The sequence below is a fragment of the Rousettus aegyptiacus genome, unplaced genomic scaffold, assembly GCF_014176215.1.
Source record: "Rousettus aegyptiacus isolate mRouAeg1 unplaced genomic scaffold, mRouAeg1.p scaffold_m13_p_3, whole genome shotgun sequence".
NCBI classification, from domain to species: domain Eukaryota; kingdom Metazoa; phylum Chordata; class Mammalia; order Chiroptera; family Pteropodidae; genus Rousettus; species Rousettus aegyptiacus.
The window spans coordinates 67,777,118-67,795,880 of NW_023416306.1; the positions used below are offsets into that span (position 1 = coordinate 67,777,118).

Below are 18,763 nucleotides of genomic sequence, written 5' to 3' on the forward strand. Positions count from 1 at the left end.
CATAAACAAAGGCAATGACATGCTTTAAGGGTCAAAATAAGGCATATGCCTCTCATACATTGTTAGTGGGAACATAAACTGGTACAACCATTTTGTAGGAGAATCTGGCAATATCAAACAAAATAATATGTGCATTTACCTTTTGACCCTAATATTTACTTCTAGGAATTTATCTTTAAAATATACTTACAAAAATACACATGCAGGAGATTATTCATAGCAGATTGTTTTAGCAGATTGTTTGTTACCACAAAATATTCAAGGAACCTAAATCCTCAAAAATAAGAATAATTAGATAAACTACAGAGCATTCCCACATCAGAATACTATGGAGCTAGGAAAAGGGAATGAAGAAGATCTATACGAACTGAAATGGAGTATTTTCCAGAATAATATCGTTAAGTGAAAAAAAAAAAAGAGAGAGAGAGAAAAAAAGCAAGCAAAAAAGCTTTTTTACAGTATGCTACTTTTTGTGTAAGAGATAAAGGGAAATAAGAAAATAATAAATATTTGCTCATTTCATGCAAAAAGAAACATAGAAAGGATAAACCAGAAACTCTAGTGATTCATTACCTATAGGGGGAGGTAGAAATAAGGGAGATCCAAAAAGTGAATGTATAATGTATCTGATTGTGAGAGATTGTGTCTGTGAGTGTGGATATATTTGAAGCAACATTAGGTAGAAGGAGTGTCACTTTTCACAACATTAGTTACTTCTTTTATTATTTTTAAATAGACTTTAGGTGATGGGTAAATTCTTCCCTCAAAGCCATCAGCACTGTTACAATAACTGACTTTTTCTCATGGATACTTGTGACGACAATTTTATATTTTTAGCGTTAAGCCACAGTTTATAGAGGAAGAGTTAGAATCAGTGGTCAAAAAAAATACACAGCAAGAGAATTTACTAGTTCCAGGCAATTACTATCATTACATTGTGTTATCTAAAACATAGCTCCTCATGTGTCTTCTGGTTTGTTCTCAGATGGACAGCGTTGGATACTAAATGCCTTTTTATTAAACTGTGTTAGCTATTATGACATGAACTAGATAGAAGACAAAAAACTACAATTCTGAATTCTCATAAATTCCCCCATGTCCATACTTTTTATGAACCTACCTAAGAGACATTTTATTTGTTTGTGTTTTAGGATTTCTAACTTAGCAGTTCTGAAAGCCTTTTCCACAACTTTTTAGTTTCAAATTTTATTTCATTAACTTAAAAAGTGAACAAAATGTGTTTCAAAATTTTAAACTCATTTATCTGAACATGTTTATAGAGAGGACAGATATAGGCTTTCAAGTTACTTATAGTAGAGACCATTGTCTGCTCAAAAATATGCTGCTTCTATTCTTCCCCAAAACTCTGCGTCAAAAAAATTATACTGCACAAATGCTAGATACAAACTTCTGATGTAAATTTATTTCACTATCAATTCTGATGCTGAAGCTAGGAGGCAAAAATATTCATTATGCAGTTAACTAATACAAACAAAAAGCTTCTGCTTCTCTCAGATACAATTAGAAATCTCCATTCATGTCTCTTAAAGCAATATTGCATACTTGATTCTCATATCAGGTCACTTCTTTCCTTTCCCTTTTTTACTTTCTCTCCTTGCTAAAGACTTTGCTCAGCACCTCCTGGGTGTGTGTGTGTGTGTGTGTGTGTGTGTGTGTTCTTGTTTTTAGTTTAGGTATCATTTCTGCTACATACATTACTGACTTCTGCGATGGGAATTGTGTAAGACAGAGACTGCCACCTTCCTGTTTGAGCTAGACCTGGACTCTTACCTTGTACTGAACACCATGATTTCATTCTCTAGTGTAGATTTTATTTTTCTCAAAAAAATTATGTCTAACTGCTGAGCACACATCTTGAATCTCTCTCTGTAGCTGTAGAATTTTCAACAGCCTTACTGATGGGGATTCTCCCTCCCTCCATGATAGTCTTCTTGCTATTTAAATAAGCAAGATGTATACAAATAAACCTGTCCTGGTCAGCTGGCCAGGGATCGCACCGCGGCTCTAAGCATCTTCTCCCGTCTTCCTGAGGTACCAGACCTGTATCTGACGGGAAAGAATATTCAGACATACCTACAGACTACAGTTCTAAAAACACAGTCTAATTTTAATATCCAAATTTATCAGCATATGTGTTATTTAGATGTTTAATAGTTTATGGATTTCTAAACAAAATAAGCAGCTCAAATTTTATAACAAAACTAAACATGTCTAGCTTTCTATTACGTGTTGAAAACTTTTTAAAAAGGTCCCAAACTTCAATATTTACATTATATCACAAGGCATGAAAAGCATGGAATTACTGTGGTTAACTGCTTTTTCAGAATCTATTCTAAGTTAAGGAAGACATTGGCGCATTTTTTTTTAAATATTTTTTTTATCTACAAGTATCTTTGGATTTTGTATGTGCTTTGAGATGCCTTTCATATATTACAAATTTATTTCAAAGCGCCAAAAGATGTTTTCAAGAAATTGTTTTCCTGCTTTCATTTAGTACCTGCAGCAAAATTATAAATGCTTCAAAATAGTAGTTTGCCATAGCATTAAAAGATAATGGGCCTCAACTATTTCATGTTTTTCAGAAACCTCTTTTCTGTGTTCACAGTTGTGAAACACAAGATGTGGTATTATGGAGTCAAAAAAAGAAGAATAAACAATTCTTGTCCTTGAAAACTTTATATTCTAAATGTTACAAAGACACCCATAAATCAGAGAGTTAATGAAAACATACAAGCAAACATGTAGTGTAGAGATAATATGTTAAAAAAATTTAATGAAATAGATCAAATTGAGGTGATGTAGAGTAAATAGGAAGAGATGAGTCAAGAAAAGCTTTCTTGGAGAAGTTAGGTATTACACCATGATTTGAGCTATACTTTGAATGTAAAAAAGTAAAATGTATTGGTGAAAGAATTCACCATATAAAAGAATTTTTTTTTTATTTAGCTTATACCTAGTATAGAATGTAAAGGAAGTTAAGAAAAAATGATTTTGTTTGTTTGCCCTCAAGTTTAATCCAGGTTGTTACATTTTTCAGGATTTATTTCTTTTAAGGCTGATTAATATCCCACAGTATATGTATATGAACTATATTTTCTATATGTACTCATCTATTAACGGACCTTTGGTTGTTTCCACATCTTAACTATTGCAAACGATGCTACAATGAACAAAGGATGGGGCTGGGGGACTATCTCTTCAAGATCCTGATTTTGATTCTTTTGGGAAAATATCCAGAAGTGAAAATGCAGGATATTACGGTGGTTCTACTTTTAATTTTTTCAGGAATCACCATACTGTTTTCTATACTGGCTATAGCATTTTGTTAAGAAGGTAGATATTATGTTGTGTTCTTAGAACAATTTAAAAAAATCAGATGAAGTTGGAGATATTAGTAGGTTTTTAAAAAAGGAAGTAATACTTAAAAGAAAAAAAGCAGAGATAAAACAATCTTACATAATTTGAGCTTTATGTTGAAAAATTAAATACTCAAACACAGAGAATTTCTCTTTACCTTTTTCAACATTTAGTAGCTATAATGCAATTTTGTGTACTTAGGTATATAGTCATGCTGTTTCATCTTCCCAGAACTCAAAGCCCATGTAATTCATGTCCATTCTTCAAAGTTGACATCTATTTTTGAATAATTATTTTACCTCTCCCTCTCTTACCCCTCTAAATCAGAATAAACTTCTCCATCCTTTAAACTCCAACAGTATTTTATCTACACTTCAATTATATTACTTGTATCAAAATCAAGTTCATCATTTAATTCTTTCCCTGATTTTTGAAATCCTTAAGATATATATATATATATATATATATGTTAGTACACAATGATTTATAACTAAACAAAAGATTACAGATTGTTAAATCTGGTTACATTTTGACCTGGAAATTAACTTTTTGATTCGCATAATTGAATATTGCCTAATATACTACATTGTTATATAATGACCATAGTTTTGAAACTCTTAATTCTTGTCTACTAATAGCTATGAAAAGTGAAATATATTTAACAGTTCTCAAATAAAATCCCTTTTAGATATAAATCACTATAAATGAGTAATTGAATCCATGAGGTACTCCAACAGTTTGTGGTATAAATTGGCATATATATATATATATATATATATATATACACACACACACACACACACACACACACACTAATTTTAAAAGTTCTTTAGAATTCAACACTGAATATATGTATTGAAAGTACTAATGTGTGCATGGTTTTTGTTTCTATTTTTGCTCTCTGTTTAATGATATCAGACTAAATGCCTTTGTTGTGCAAGAAGCTACTTTTAAGCATATACAATAAAACTTTTTGATTCCTGATATTAGAAATATAATAATTTTTTAAAAATGAGGTCACAATATTTTTGAAGGATTGTTTACTTTCTTTTATTGTGAAATGTATAGAAGGACAACTGGCTTTGATTGAGAAACTCTAGAAAAGCTAACCAGTAATCCAGAAAAGTGATTAAATACTTTAAAAATACTTATTTATAATAAAATTATTCTTATCTGGAAAATGTACAAAAGGCAAAAAACCTACAATTTCATTGAGATGAATGGTTTCCTGACAGAATGTTTCAAATGACAGCTCAATTTATTATTACAAATCTCTTCCTCCAGTTTCAACTTAATAACTCTGGAACACAAATCAATGGCCCCAAATTAATAATCAGGTAGAATTTTGGCAAAAATCCATACCTAAAAAAATACACTCCCATATTATCGAAGATATATCCAAAAGAGTCTGAAACTTTTAGTAAATATGGGCCATTATGCTTTTTTTTCTTCCAAGTTTTCCTTAGAGAATTTTTATTTACACTTAGCACTAACAATTACAATGCAGGACTTCTGGCAGAGTTAATCACTGTACTTTCCATACCACCTCTCGGCTGTTGATGCATCATCTAACTTCAAAATAATTAAACTTCCAGCCCAAAGGTGACTGAGATGAACACTGTTTTCAGAGTTAAAAATTAAGAGGTACCTCAATTATTAGATTAAATATCAAAGTATTTCTCTAAGTACAGTAGGCAGCTGAGCAAAAGCATATCATGCATGAATTCAAGGCAGTTGGGAAAGATTACCCCCTAACTCAACTCAGAAAAATTCTTAGTGGCTTTCTCCTTGTAGAAAAGCCCTTGGGTGCTCAGCCAGATCAAAAGACCCAAGAAAAGTTCTGTTAGATGGGTTAGCTGAATGTCCAGATGTCATCTTTGATATTACACATTTTAGAGCTTTGCAATTGGATAGTTCATTTGATGGCATTAATCTTTGAGCACAGGACAGGATTATAAATTCTGGACTTTGGAGAAGAAAGAGGGTCAGAGCTAAGTGGATAGAAAAATGGCAAATAGAAAAAAAGAGAACAAATTAAAATTAATTTTTTAATTTATAATTTTGATTATGCCATTTAAAAATAAATGAAGACTATCATATTTTGGGTCCCAGTCAAGAAAGAAAGACTGTTAAAGAATTGTCCCTACTACCATTAATAAATGTGAAATGGGCAGTTATTAAAAAAATATTTTCAAACATTGGAAATTATCCCCAAATAGTTCATGGGAATCTTACTCAGCTGAAAAGACAGAGATCAAGTTTGGATCTACCTAGTGGCTGAAATTTCTGAGACAGGGTCCAAGGAGAAAGAAGCTGAACAGAGAACATCAAGAAATCTATATAAGTATTGTATTACTAATACCAGTATGGCAAAATAGACTTTAAAACAACAGCTATAACAAGAGACAAAGAAAGACCCAGTAATGGATTAAAAAAAGAGATGTTACACAACAAATGAAACCACTAACAAAACAAGTAGGAACTCTTCTGCATGGGAGAAAATAATTGTAACAACACCTCTAATATGGAGCTAATATCCAAGATATATAAAAACTCATACGACTAAACAACAACAAAAAAATCCAATTAAAAAATAGGCATGGCATCTGAACAGACAGACACTTCTCCCAAGAATACATGCAAATGGCCCAGAGAAATCTAAAAAGATGCTCAACTTCACAAGCTATTAGAGAAATGCAAATTAAAACCACAATGTGGTACCACCAAACACCTGTAAGAAAGGCTATTATCAGCTACAGAAAACAATATGGAGTTTCCTCAAAAAATTAAGAATAGAATTACCAAATTACCATATAACCCAGAAATTCCACTTCTGAATATTTATCTGAAGAAATTCAAAATGATATATGCACCCCAATGGTTGTTACAATATTATTTATGGAGAAAGAGATGTGGTCCATATACAATGGAATATCACTCAGCTATAAGAAGAGATGAAATAACTCTATTTGCAACAAAATGGAGGTATCTTGAGATTATCATGCTAAACAAAATAAGTCAGACAAAAAGGGTTGAGAACCATATCATTTCACTCATATGTGGAATATAAAACTGAAAACAATAGATGAAAAAGACAAAGAAACAAAAATGTATAGACACAGGTAACAGTTTAGAAGTTACCAGAGGGAAAGGGGGACTTTGGGAAGGTAGATAAGAGTAAAGGGGGTTAAATATATGGTGACTAAAGGATATTTGACTTTGGATGGTGAGTACACAATGCAACATACAAACGATGTATTATTAAATTGTACACTGAAACCTATATACTTTTATTAACCGATGTCATCCCAATAAATTTAATAAAAAGAGAAGAGAAAAGAAAAAAAAGAAAAGAAAAAGAAGAGAAAAGAAAAGAAGAAAAGAAAAGAAAAGAAAAGAAAAGAAAAGAAAAGAAAAGAAAAGAAAAGAAAAGAAAAGAAAAGAAAAGAAAAAGTCAGTACATATGTGCTATGGAATAGTACTCAGCCAAAAAAATGAGTGAAATCTTGCCATTTGCAACAACATGAGTGGACATAGAGGATATTGTGCTGAGTGGAGTAGGTCAGACAGAAAAGACAAACACATGATCTCACTTATATGTGGAATCTAAAGAACAAAATAAATGAGCAAATAAAACAGAAACAAACTCATAGATATAGAGAGCATTTTATGGTTGCCAGATGACAGGGGTTGGGGAAATGGGTGAAATGAAGGAAGAGATTAATACAAATTGGTAGTTTCAATATCGTCATCAAGATGTAAAGCATAGCATAAAGAATATAGTCAATAATATTGTAATAACTATGTATGGTGCCAGATGGGTCTAGATTTATCAAGGTGATCACTTTGTTAAGTTATAAATGTCTAATCACTGTGTCGTACATCTGAAACTAATATATTGTATATCAACTGTAATTAAAAATGAAAAAAATCTATACACGGCTCCCTGGAGCCTTTCTTTCTTTCAGATTTATTAATGTACACTTGACAAATGAAAATTATATATATTTACATTGTACAATTTTATGTTTTGATATATGTATACATTGTGAAATAATTACCACAATCAAGCTAATTAATATACGTATTACCTCACATTTTTACCATTTTTCTTTTTTTAGCTGCTAAGAACGCTTAAGACTTATTCTCAGCATATTTCAAGTAATACACTATTGTTAACTATAGTCGCCATGCTGCACATTTGACTTCCAGAACTTATTCATTTTATAATTGAAAACTTGTACCATTTGATTAATATCTCCCTATTTTTTCTTCTTTCCAGACCCTGCAACTGTCACTCTAGTCTTTGTTTTTATAAGTTTGACTATTTTAGATTCCATATGTAAGTGAGATCATGTGGTATTTGTTTTTTTTGTGTCTGGCTTATTTAACTTAGAGTAATGCCCTCAAGGTTCATCCATTTATCCCAAATGAAAAGACTTCCTCCTTTTCTTATGGTTGAATAATATTTCACTTTGCAGGCACACGTGTGTGTGTGTGTGTGTGTGTGTGTGTGTGTGTGTGTGTTTGTGTTTGTGACCTTTTATCCATTCATTCAAACAGGCATTTAGGTTATTGCCATATATTGCCTCTTGTGAATATGATGTAATATGGAATTCAGATATTTCTTTGAGATCCAGATGTGTACTCTTTGGATATATACCCAGAAGTAGCATTGCTGGCTCATATGGTAGTTCTGTTTTTAATTTTGGGGAAACTTACATACTGTTTTCCATAACGGCTGCACCAATTCACATTCTCATCAACAGTACACAAGGGGTCCCTTTTCTCCACATCCTCTCCAGTACTTATTATTTCTTGTCTTCTAGATAATAGACATCCTAATAGGTTTAAGGTGATATCTCATTGTGGTTTTAATTTGCATTTCCATAATGATTAGTTGTGTTGACCACCTTTCATATTTATGTTGGCCATTTGTATGTTTTCTATAGGAAAATATCTATCTGGGTCCTTTACACATTTTTAATTAGGTTACTTGTAGTTTATTTTTTTGCTATTGAGTTATATGAGTTCTTTGTATCTTTTAGATATTTACTCCTTGTTATTGCATGGGTTTCAAATATTTTTTTCCACTGTGTGAATTATCTTTTCATTTTGTAGACTGTTTCCTTAGTTGTGAAACACTTTTTTGATTGATGCAATCACAATTATTTATTTTTGCTTTTGTTTCCTATGCTTTTGATGTTATGGCCAATAAGTCATTGTCCAGACCAATGTCAAGAACCATTTTCCTTTGTTTTTTTCTTGTAGTTTTACAGTTTCAGGTCTTATGTTTGTCTTTATTTTGAGTTGACTTTTGCATATGATGTAACATGAGTCTAATTTCATTCCTCTGTACATTAATATGTATTTTTGCCAACACCATCCTTATTATGGTATTGAGTTATATATTCATTATTATTTATTATGTTAATACATTCAAATAATTGTAGAACACATAAACAAAATGAGGAAATAAATACTGAATATGAGAAGAGAATAGAAACTGTAAAATCATGGAATATTTATAACTGAAAAAGACAATTTCTGAAATATTAATATTACTGGTTGCATTTAATAACAGATTAAGGTCTGAAAAAAAATACCTGTGAAAATGAAAGCATAGCAATAGAAGCCATCCAAACTATGTACAGGGAAGAAAAATTACTGGGAAAAAAAGCACATCAGTGACCTATAAAAGAACATTGGCTGTCCTCTGAGAAAATATCAAGTTAAAAAAGATATAAGTGACTAGTATATAGAGAGAGTCGTGAGTCAAAATATATAAAAGATAATTATCAAAATTTTTCAAATTTGGAGAACAATATAAGCTCGCTGATCCAAAAAGCTCATTAAACCACAAGAATAAAGACAAAGAAACCCATTATCAAATTACATATGTATTATTAAATCATATACTTAAAAGTGATATAATTTTATTAACCAATGTTACTCCAATAAATTTAATTAAAAATAATAATTGGGAAAAAAAAGTTAGAGCTTCAGGAATCTGTCAGACAATATAGAAATACTAAAATATGCTTTTAGAGTTCCAAAAGACATGAAAGAGAAGGAAAAATATTTGAAGAAATAATGGCAGAAAACTTCCCCAATATGGTGAAATCACAAATTCAGAGACTGATGAAGTCTAGTAGACCTCAAATACAATAAACTAAATCATACCAAGATACGTCATAATCAAACAATCAAAAAAAATTGAACACAAATAGAAAGAAAACAAATTGCCATATATCCAATAAAACAGGATACTCAGAAACACATAGAAAAAAAAACACAATGACATATGCAAGAACATAAGCAAAAATCTCAAAAGCATTGTACAAATGGAAGGAAGCAATTCACAAAGAATAAAAACTCTATTATTCCATCTATATGCAATATTCTCACAAATAACAAAATTCTAGGATCAATACTTTCCAAAGCAACTTACAGATTCAATGAAATCTCTGCCAGGATCCCAACAAGCTTCTTTGCATAAACAGAAAATTCTGTAGTAAAATTCATATGGAATCTTAAGGGACCCCGAATAGCCAAACAGTCTTGAAAAAAGAACGAAATTGGACATCTCACATTTTCTGATTTCAAAACTTACTACAAACCTGTCCAAATCATAGTGTGTGGTACTGGCATAAATACAAGCATAGAGACTAATGAAACAGAGAGCCTAGAAATAATCCCATACACAAATAGTCAAATGATTTTTGACAAGGTTGCAAAGAATATGCAACAGGGAAAGAACAGTCTTTTCAAAACATAGTGACTGGATAGTCATCTGTATGAGAAAGAATGAAGATGGATCATTACATTACATAGAAATTATATATAGAAATTAATTCAAGATGGATCAAAGACTTTAAAAAACTAAAACTATAAAAATGTTTTAAAAACATAGGGGAAAAAGTAGCTCACAAAAAGAGGAAAATATTTGTAAATTATAAATCTGATAAATTATTAATATCAAGAATATATTAAGAACTCCTACAACTCAACAATAAGAAAAGAAATAACCTAACTGAAAAATGAGTAATGAGCCTGAATAAACATTTCTTTAAATAAGCTATGCGAATGTCCAATAAGCACATTAAAAAATGCTCAATATCACTAATTGTTAGGGAAATGAAAATCTTAACCACAATGCAATACCACTTCATATCTATTAGTATGGAAATTATCAAAAAATAAAAAATAAAACAGGTGTTAATGAGGATATGGACAGATTAGAATGCTTGTGAACTGTCAGTGGCAATGTAAAATGGTGCAGTCACTATGGAAAATAGTCTCAAAAAATTAAAAATAGATTTATCATACGATTTCAGCTAATAAAAATATAATTACCATATCTATCCCAAATAATTGAAAGCAGGGTTTCAAAGTGATATTTGTACACCCATATTCATAGCAGCATTGTTCAAATTAGTCAGAATGTGAATGCAACTCAAGTGTTCATCAATGGATTAACGAATAAATAAAATGTGATATATGCGTGCAATAAAATATTATGCAGCCTTCGAAAGGAAGGAAATTTTGACATATGCTACAACATGGATGAACTTTGAAGACATATGCTGTGAAATAAGTCAGTCACAAAAGGACACGCACTATATGATTCTACTTATATGAGTTATCTAGAATAATAAAATGCATAGTAAAATTAGAATGATGGTTGCCGGGGCTGTGAGGCGACAGAAATGGGGAGTTGTTATTATTATCATCATCATGAAGGAACTATTTCTTTTAATTCGGTCCTCCCTCCTGGCAATTTCATGAAAAAAAAATTATGTTTTAAGTGTATAAAAGAAATGGCAGATCACAGTTTAATGATTTCCTTTTTCTGATTCCTATTTATTGGCTTTATGTAGAAATCAAATGTCTTAGAATTGTCTTATATTAAAAGGAAAACACATACATTATTTTGATTATAATTACATTATTTCAGAACTTATCTGTAAAAAATATGTCATGGCCATGACAATCTTTTAGAACTAAACTTCTGTGACCGTTACTATCAAAAGATGATTAAAATAAATTACTTTTTAAGGAAAAAAATATTATAAATCTTTTCTTTGCATTGGTTAAAATAATAAAGAATATTATATTTGAAAAGTGCCTTAAAACGCTTAAGGAAAGCTTTCTCCACCTATGCACACACATATCTCAATAAATTAAGAAATCTTGAGCAAGGCATTGTTTTGGGAAGTAAATATATTTAGCTTAATCACTAGTAGAATTTTCATTTCAATAATCAGTTAAATAACAAATATACAACAAGAGTATAAATAGAACTGTCAGAATTTAATTGTTCATTGTGTGTGTATGTTTTTTACATACTAAAAGGGAAGGCACAAAATCAGTTAAGACTCCATATCGAAGTACTGGGAGAGATTTTTTTTTTTATATGTTATAGGAAGTATAAGTCTTCTTCACTGAAGTTTTAGGACAAGAGTCTTAGAACATTGAGATTCAAAGGAGGAAAAGGACATTTCAATTGTAGCATAGAGAAATAAGTAAGAAAATAATAATTTTTCATTAACTTGCCAGTTGCAAACAATTTTTTTTATTTCTCTCATCTAGGCTTATCTCAAAAATTCCTATGTATTAGACATTGTAGGACACATTTTCTCCTTTTAGGCTGTATATATATTTTCTCAGAAGCAAATCCAGCTGGTAGGAATTTCTTACAGAGAAATGTTCCCTGTGACATATAATCTATGTCTTAATTATAAAAGCTTTCAGATAGTTTTGAAGAAATTAAATGTGATAAAAGTATTTCTTACATCCTGCTAATGTTAAAAGGCTTTATAAAATATGCTTATAGCATGGGCTATTTTCTCTCAGCATGATCTAATGACTTAATATATCCAGTTTTTTGAAAGGAAGAAGGAAAAAAAGGGAAGGATGGAAGAAAGGTGGGAGGGATGGAGGGTGAGGAACTTCTATTTATTTGGTCTAATATGAATATGAACTAAGTTGGAAGTTCCTGAATACAAATTTTGAAGTAAAAATGGAAACCTTTCTAACACTGTCCAATTGTTATAATAACGAGTTTATAGCTTACATAGCACTTCTGCATACATGATCTCACTTAATCACCCAACAACTTCAGAGAATTATATTATCTTCACTTAGGAAAGGGCTCTGTCCAAGGCTATGCATTTCATAGGTGGTATAGCAAAGGCACAAACTTAGGAATTTTCAGTTTGCTTTCCATTTCATCATCACAGCAACTCCATGAGCCTTTCCCCCTCCCCCTTTTTTTTTTTTAATTAAAGGGGTAAGGGGGTTCTTCCCATCATAGATAAAAGTCAGGTCACTAGCACACTATCAAAGTCTTAAATTGTGTGTGTGTGTGTGTGTGTGTGTGTGTGTGTGTGTGTGTTTTGGTGTATTATTATGTCAGACACATATAACCTTAAATTCATGCCTTCTTGGAGCCGGACACATATATTGTTGGCAACTTGGAAAGCTAAAGAACGTTGGTACAGAATTTAAACAGAAATAAAATGAATTGAATAGATTTCTTTCTCTACAGAAAATTAAATGATGATATTCTAATACCCAAATACATTTACATTTGGTACTTACATGTATTAAATGGGCACCCCGGTTGTGCCAGAGACTGGGGATTGAAAGCAGAAGTGTTATAATTTACGAAACACTCTTATATAGCAGACATTTTACTCTACACTGTATATACATTATATTATTTATTCCTATCGACAATCAGCTTTGATAGGAATAATTACCTCTGTTTTAAATGTAAGGAAAATTAAAGGTTACTAACTTGTCCCAAGTTATACAGCTAGTTAAATGCAGTGCCAGTACTGAAACTGAGATCTGCCAGGCTCCAAAGCTAGTGTTCTTAGCTTCTCTCTGATGTCCTCAATCTCTTCAGCCATCAAAACTTAAATTTAAGAGGACATATGAATGTCCACCCTCACCAAAAAAAAAACCCTGTCCTTCCCCCCATAGAAGTGGAAATTCCCTTAAAAGAAAAGCTAGATTAAAAAATAAAAAATATCCTTGGAATTACTCTTCTATAAAAAAACAAGATGTATTTTCCTCCACTGTGTGCCTTTTTGATTAATCACTTTGAAGTGGTAGTCACTTCTGTCAGAAATATTGAGGAAAAAAAGAATACAAGATTGAGTTGCACTAAAGGCAATGTAGGGAAAACTTAACCTAGAGCAATAACTTAGATCTGCGATTTTCTCTCCAGAATGAATAGAATGGAAAGCTGAGTCATATTTTAGAAGAGCTGACAGCACATGTTTTGGTATGAAGTTACTGCGACATAACTGTCTTAATAGTGCTGGGTACAGAAGAGGGAATTTGAGATATACATAGTCAGCCATGTCAACTAGGTTATATAAATGTTACTCAAAGTGTTTTGCACTGCAAGCATCCAAGTTACTCATTGTATTTGGGATCATAGTGGCACCCTAGAGATAAGAGTTAATATCCCTGAGTCATAAAACCAGAAAGATAGTGAATATTTATATGGAGAAAAAAATACAGTGTTAAAATGTTCCTTCGTATGCAACAAAGCAAAATGAACTTACAAGAATCTAGCTGAAACTGAAGGAAGGGTGAAAGTGTGGGAAATGAGGGCAAGCAGAAAAGTCAAGTTTTCTTATTGTAAAGGACGTAGAAGTCAAAGTTAATTATATAGTACCAATTATTTCTATCCTAAGACATAAAATATACTATTGTTATAGCCTTAATATGTAATCTTTACTCTTTGTTTTTAGAAATGAAAAAAAACGATATGATGATTTTCTTAATCAAGTCCGCTCTCCACTGTTATTCCTCACACATTCTTAAGATAACTAATTGCAATATTTACAGAGAAATTATCAGAAATAACTTCAGTCACGTTGGGAAGGGCAAATTAATTGCCTAACTAGTATACTGGGAGAATGTTAACTATCTTTAACATAGGGAAAATAAAGTTATTAAACTGAGCTTTGTGAGGGAAGTCACACCTTTTCTAAAGAGTCAAGAAAATACCCTGAAAGAGAAAGAATTTCACAAGTTACTTATCAGCCATAGAATTATCATATTACATAATTCTACATCCTGAGAAAGACTTAAATGTAAGAACTGAAAGTATAAACTTCTACAAGAAAACAAATGGGATATCTCCTTGACATTATTAGTCTAGCAATAATTTTTGGCTATAACACCAAAAGCACAGGCAATGAAAGCAAAAATAAATAATTGGGACAATATTGAACTAAATAGCTTCTGCATAACAAAAGAAATGATCAAGAAAATTAAAGACAATCAAGAGAGGGGGAGAAAATATTTGCCAATATTGCAAACCCCATATATCTGATAAGGGGTTGACATCCAGAATATATAAGGAACTCATACAACAAAACAGAAACAAAAACCTCCAATTTAAAAATGGGTGAAAGACTAATTATTAGAGAAATGTAAATCCAAACTACAATGAAATGTCCCCTCAAACATGTTAGGATGTCTATTATCAAAAATACAAAGATAACAAGTGCTGGTAAGGATGTGGAGAAAAGGGAACATTTGAGCACTGTTGCAGGGAGTGTAAATTGATATAGCCACTATGAAAAATAGTATGGAGGGACAAAAAAAAATTAAAGGAACAACTATTATGTGATCCAACGATCCCATTTTTGTATATGTATCTGAAAAAATAAAATAACTATCTTGAAGAGATATCTCTTCTTTGCAGCATTATACACAATAGCCAAGACATAGAAACAACATAAGTAACCACTGATGGATGAATGGATAAAGAATATGTGATATATATATCACATATTCTTTATCCATTCATATATATCATAATATATATCATATATATCATATATATTATGATATATAACATATTCTTTATCCATTCATATATATATGATATATATATACATACATATATAACATAATACTGTTATATTGTGTATATATACTATGTATATAACATGTATATAATAATATTATTTATATTATATATAAATATATATAGTAGAATATATATGCTATATATATATATATATGTATGTATGTATGTATAGTGACAATATTTGTGACAATATGGATTGACCTTAAGAGCATTATGCTAAGTAGAAGTCAGACAGGGAAAGACAAATATCATATGATCTCACTTACATGTGTAACCTAAAAGAAATGAAACTTATAGAAACAGAGAATAGAATGGCAGTTGCCAGGGTTGGGGAGGGATAAGGAAATGTTTTCAAAGGGTACAAACTTATATTTATAATATAAATAATTTCTAGGGATTTAATGTACAGCGTGATGACTATAGTTTATAATATTGTTATATACTTGAAAGTTGCTTAGAAAGTAGATCTTAAAAGTTCACAGGACCACCAAAGGAAAAAAAAATTAAGATAACTATGTGAGGTGATGGATGTGCTAAATAACCTTATTATGGTAATGATTTCACATAATAATTGAATTACCAAATTGTATACCCTAAACTTATATAATGTTATATGTCAATTATATCTCAATAAAGCTAATAAAAGAAAAAAAAACCTAAGAGTGAAGTAGTAGTGACGTGACAGACTATAAGGAAAGCATATGGACAATTCTAACCCTGATACTGAACAGACGAGAAAGAAATCAAAGATGAAAAATACTATTGGCCATATTCTATGAAACTGTGAAAATCCTTCAATTTCTTGATTTACCTGACTGAAATTTTAAATTATAAATTAAATTATAATTTAATTTTAAATTATAAAGAAATAAATGAGGATAAATGGTTTCATCATAATTTGGATCAACATGCAAGAAGCAATTCATGATGTTAATGTTATGAGAATCTTGAGGACAAGTAAACATGTATACAATCTTAAAATTTTAAATCAGAAAAGGAAATGAGTGTCATACATGTTAGAAAACCTTGTTAAAAAAGAGAGAACACAGGATGTGAACGATCCATGATGGGAGAACTCAAGAGAGAGAGGAAGTACAGTTTTATTACATAAGGGGATACAAAAGTAAAGACAAGGTACATTTAAATGAAAACATGTAAGGGCTAATGAGCATATTTTTAAAGGAAGATAGAAGAAATACATAATCAAGAAAAAATAGAGTTACACAATATTTAGTAATAGCACCAAGAGAAATAAGCTCAGAATCAACTGAGCTTTCCAAAAATTGCTATAGAGAGCAAACAGGAGTCTTTCAAAGCTCTTTCTGGCATAAGAATATCGCTTGGGGCAAGATGGCATAATATTAATATAGAGCACATAAAAGTACAAATTTTAAAAGTTCTACTTTCCTTTTGTAGTGCTTCATCAATGTTAAAAAGTTTAAGATTGCAAACAAAGCTTTGAAGCATTTCATTCTTCCTCAACAAAATGATGGAAAAACAATAAACAAGGATCTAACTAACCATTGCAGATGAACTCAAGTCTCCAGTAGTCTGGTCACACCTTGCAAATAAAACAAAGAAAAACAAACAAACAAATAAGTATTAATAACATTCAACAAATCATGGAGAATATTAGAGGTGCAGAGGTATATAAATAGTTGAAGGATACTTTTAAACTGCTAATTTTAGAATAGATGTCCAGTGGGTTATAAAAATAAATAATTCATAATGTAATTTTAGGTAATTGTTTTAAACCACAAATACTAAAAACCAATATAGAATCAAGTAACACAAACTTCATTGGTTTATACTATTTTTAGAGTGGTAGAGCAGGCTTATAACATTGATATAAGTATGTCTTGGTTGCAACAAAGCATTTCACATATTTTTTTCCTGTGCTCATTAAGGATAAATGTAGGCTGAATAATATCACATTTCGATGAAATTTTAGCAACTGTATGCAAATAATGCTAGTTAATGTTTCCATTTCAACTAATAAATAGCTCTTATCTGATCAGTGGAAAGTTATGAAAAACAACTTTGTTGCTGGATTTCAAAATCAGAACTTAAATTCAACCTGACAACTTATAATAATGAACAGAAACCAACATAAAGTAAATACTACATGGACAGATGTAAAGTTCTGTATTTGGTTTTAAGAACTGAAGCAGAATTGTAGTATGAGCAAAATCTGTCCTTATTATAAGTTACTTATAAATCAAAGACATGGAGAGTTTTTTTGCTGTTATTGCTTTAAACTTACAAGTTAAATGTAAACCAACAAGGCAATATAACGCTATGTTAAGTGACAGCATTAGTATTATAAACATTTCTGGAAACAAAAAGTTCCACTGTTTATTGTTTTGGGTTATTGCTATACTACATATGAAATACTGCATTCAGTGATTAGTTGACATTCAAAGAATAATTTGCATAAGCTTAGAAATGAGAAGCCAGAATGGTAAGGGGGATACACACACGCACACACACACACATATACATAGACACACACACACACACACCATGGGGTGTATGTGTGTGTGTATATACATACATACATACATATATATATGTATGTATGTATGTATGTATGTATGTATGTATACACACCATGTGACATGAGAAAGCTGTCCTGCTTTGTGAAGAAATAAGCAGATAATATCTATGTTCAGAGCAGTTTTCTTCTATTGCTCCAAAAACACAACATGAATAAATAGCTAGATAATAGAAAGTACACAGGTTTCTCCTGCTATCTTAAAGTATAGCGTTTATATGAAACATTTTGTAAGCTAAAATGGCATAAAGCAGAGTACCCACCCTGCTTTCTGAAAGTTTGCCTTATGCTATTTCACTTTTATGAAAGAACTACATTAGTACCTGTTTTCACTAACTGAAAAATATCCAAAGAGGATTTTCATGTTCATGAAAAAATGATAAATAATTGAGAGATGGATAACAGTAAGTACTTCTCATAACACTAGAACTATTAAAAGAATCCATATCCTAAGTAGCAGAATTGCCTCCTGTCTATTTGAATCTATACACTTAAAATATCAGTTGATTTATGCTCTCTAATAATTCTGATTTATGTATGATTAAAGAAAGTTGGAAGTTATGATTTTGATGAAAATTATTGCTTGCTCAAAATGGTAAGTCAAAAGTTAATACACAACTGCCTCTTAGAAAAGAATTTTCATTATTCTTGGAGTATTATCTATGACTTCTGAAATTCTGTACTCTTAGAATAATTAAGATCATAAACCCTAGAACTATATTGCATCAATTTCAACTTCTCAGCCTCCACTTAATAGCTAAGCTGATGCCACTCTGTACTTGAGCGAATTTGGGAAAGTTACTTCAGTTTCCTTATCTATAAAATGTAGATAGTAATCGAAACAACCACATTAGGTTAGTTGGGAATAGCACAGGTAAATTTTAAGGTGCCAAGAGCACAAGCCTTCACATATCTTGATAAAGGCTAAATTT

At 30.9% G+C, this 18,763-nt stretch overlaps 1 protein-coding gene across 12 annotated transcripts in view; it reads right to left on the minus strand.

Moving 5' to 3' along the window:
• LINGO2 (leucine rich repeat and Ig domain containing 2) overlaps positions 1–18,763 on the minus strand; it is a 1,061,594-nt gene that overhangs the window by 926,930 nt on the left and 115,901 nt on the right. The window contains exon 1 of one of the 12 annotated variants that reach the window (XM_036217652.1): positions 16,799–16,817. The exons of 10 other annotated variants lie outside the window; for them this stretch is intronic. The gene's annotated coding sequence lies outside the window, so the exon portion shown is untranslated. Of the gene's footprint in view, positions 1–4,582; positions 6,222–16,798; positions 16,818–18,763 lie in introns of those variants that run through there. One more of the 12 variants, XM_036217653.1, reaches the window with a different exon arrangement.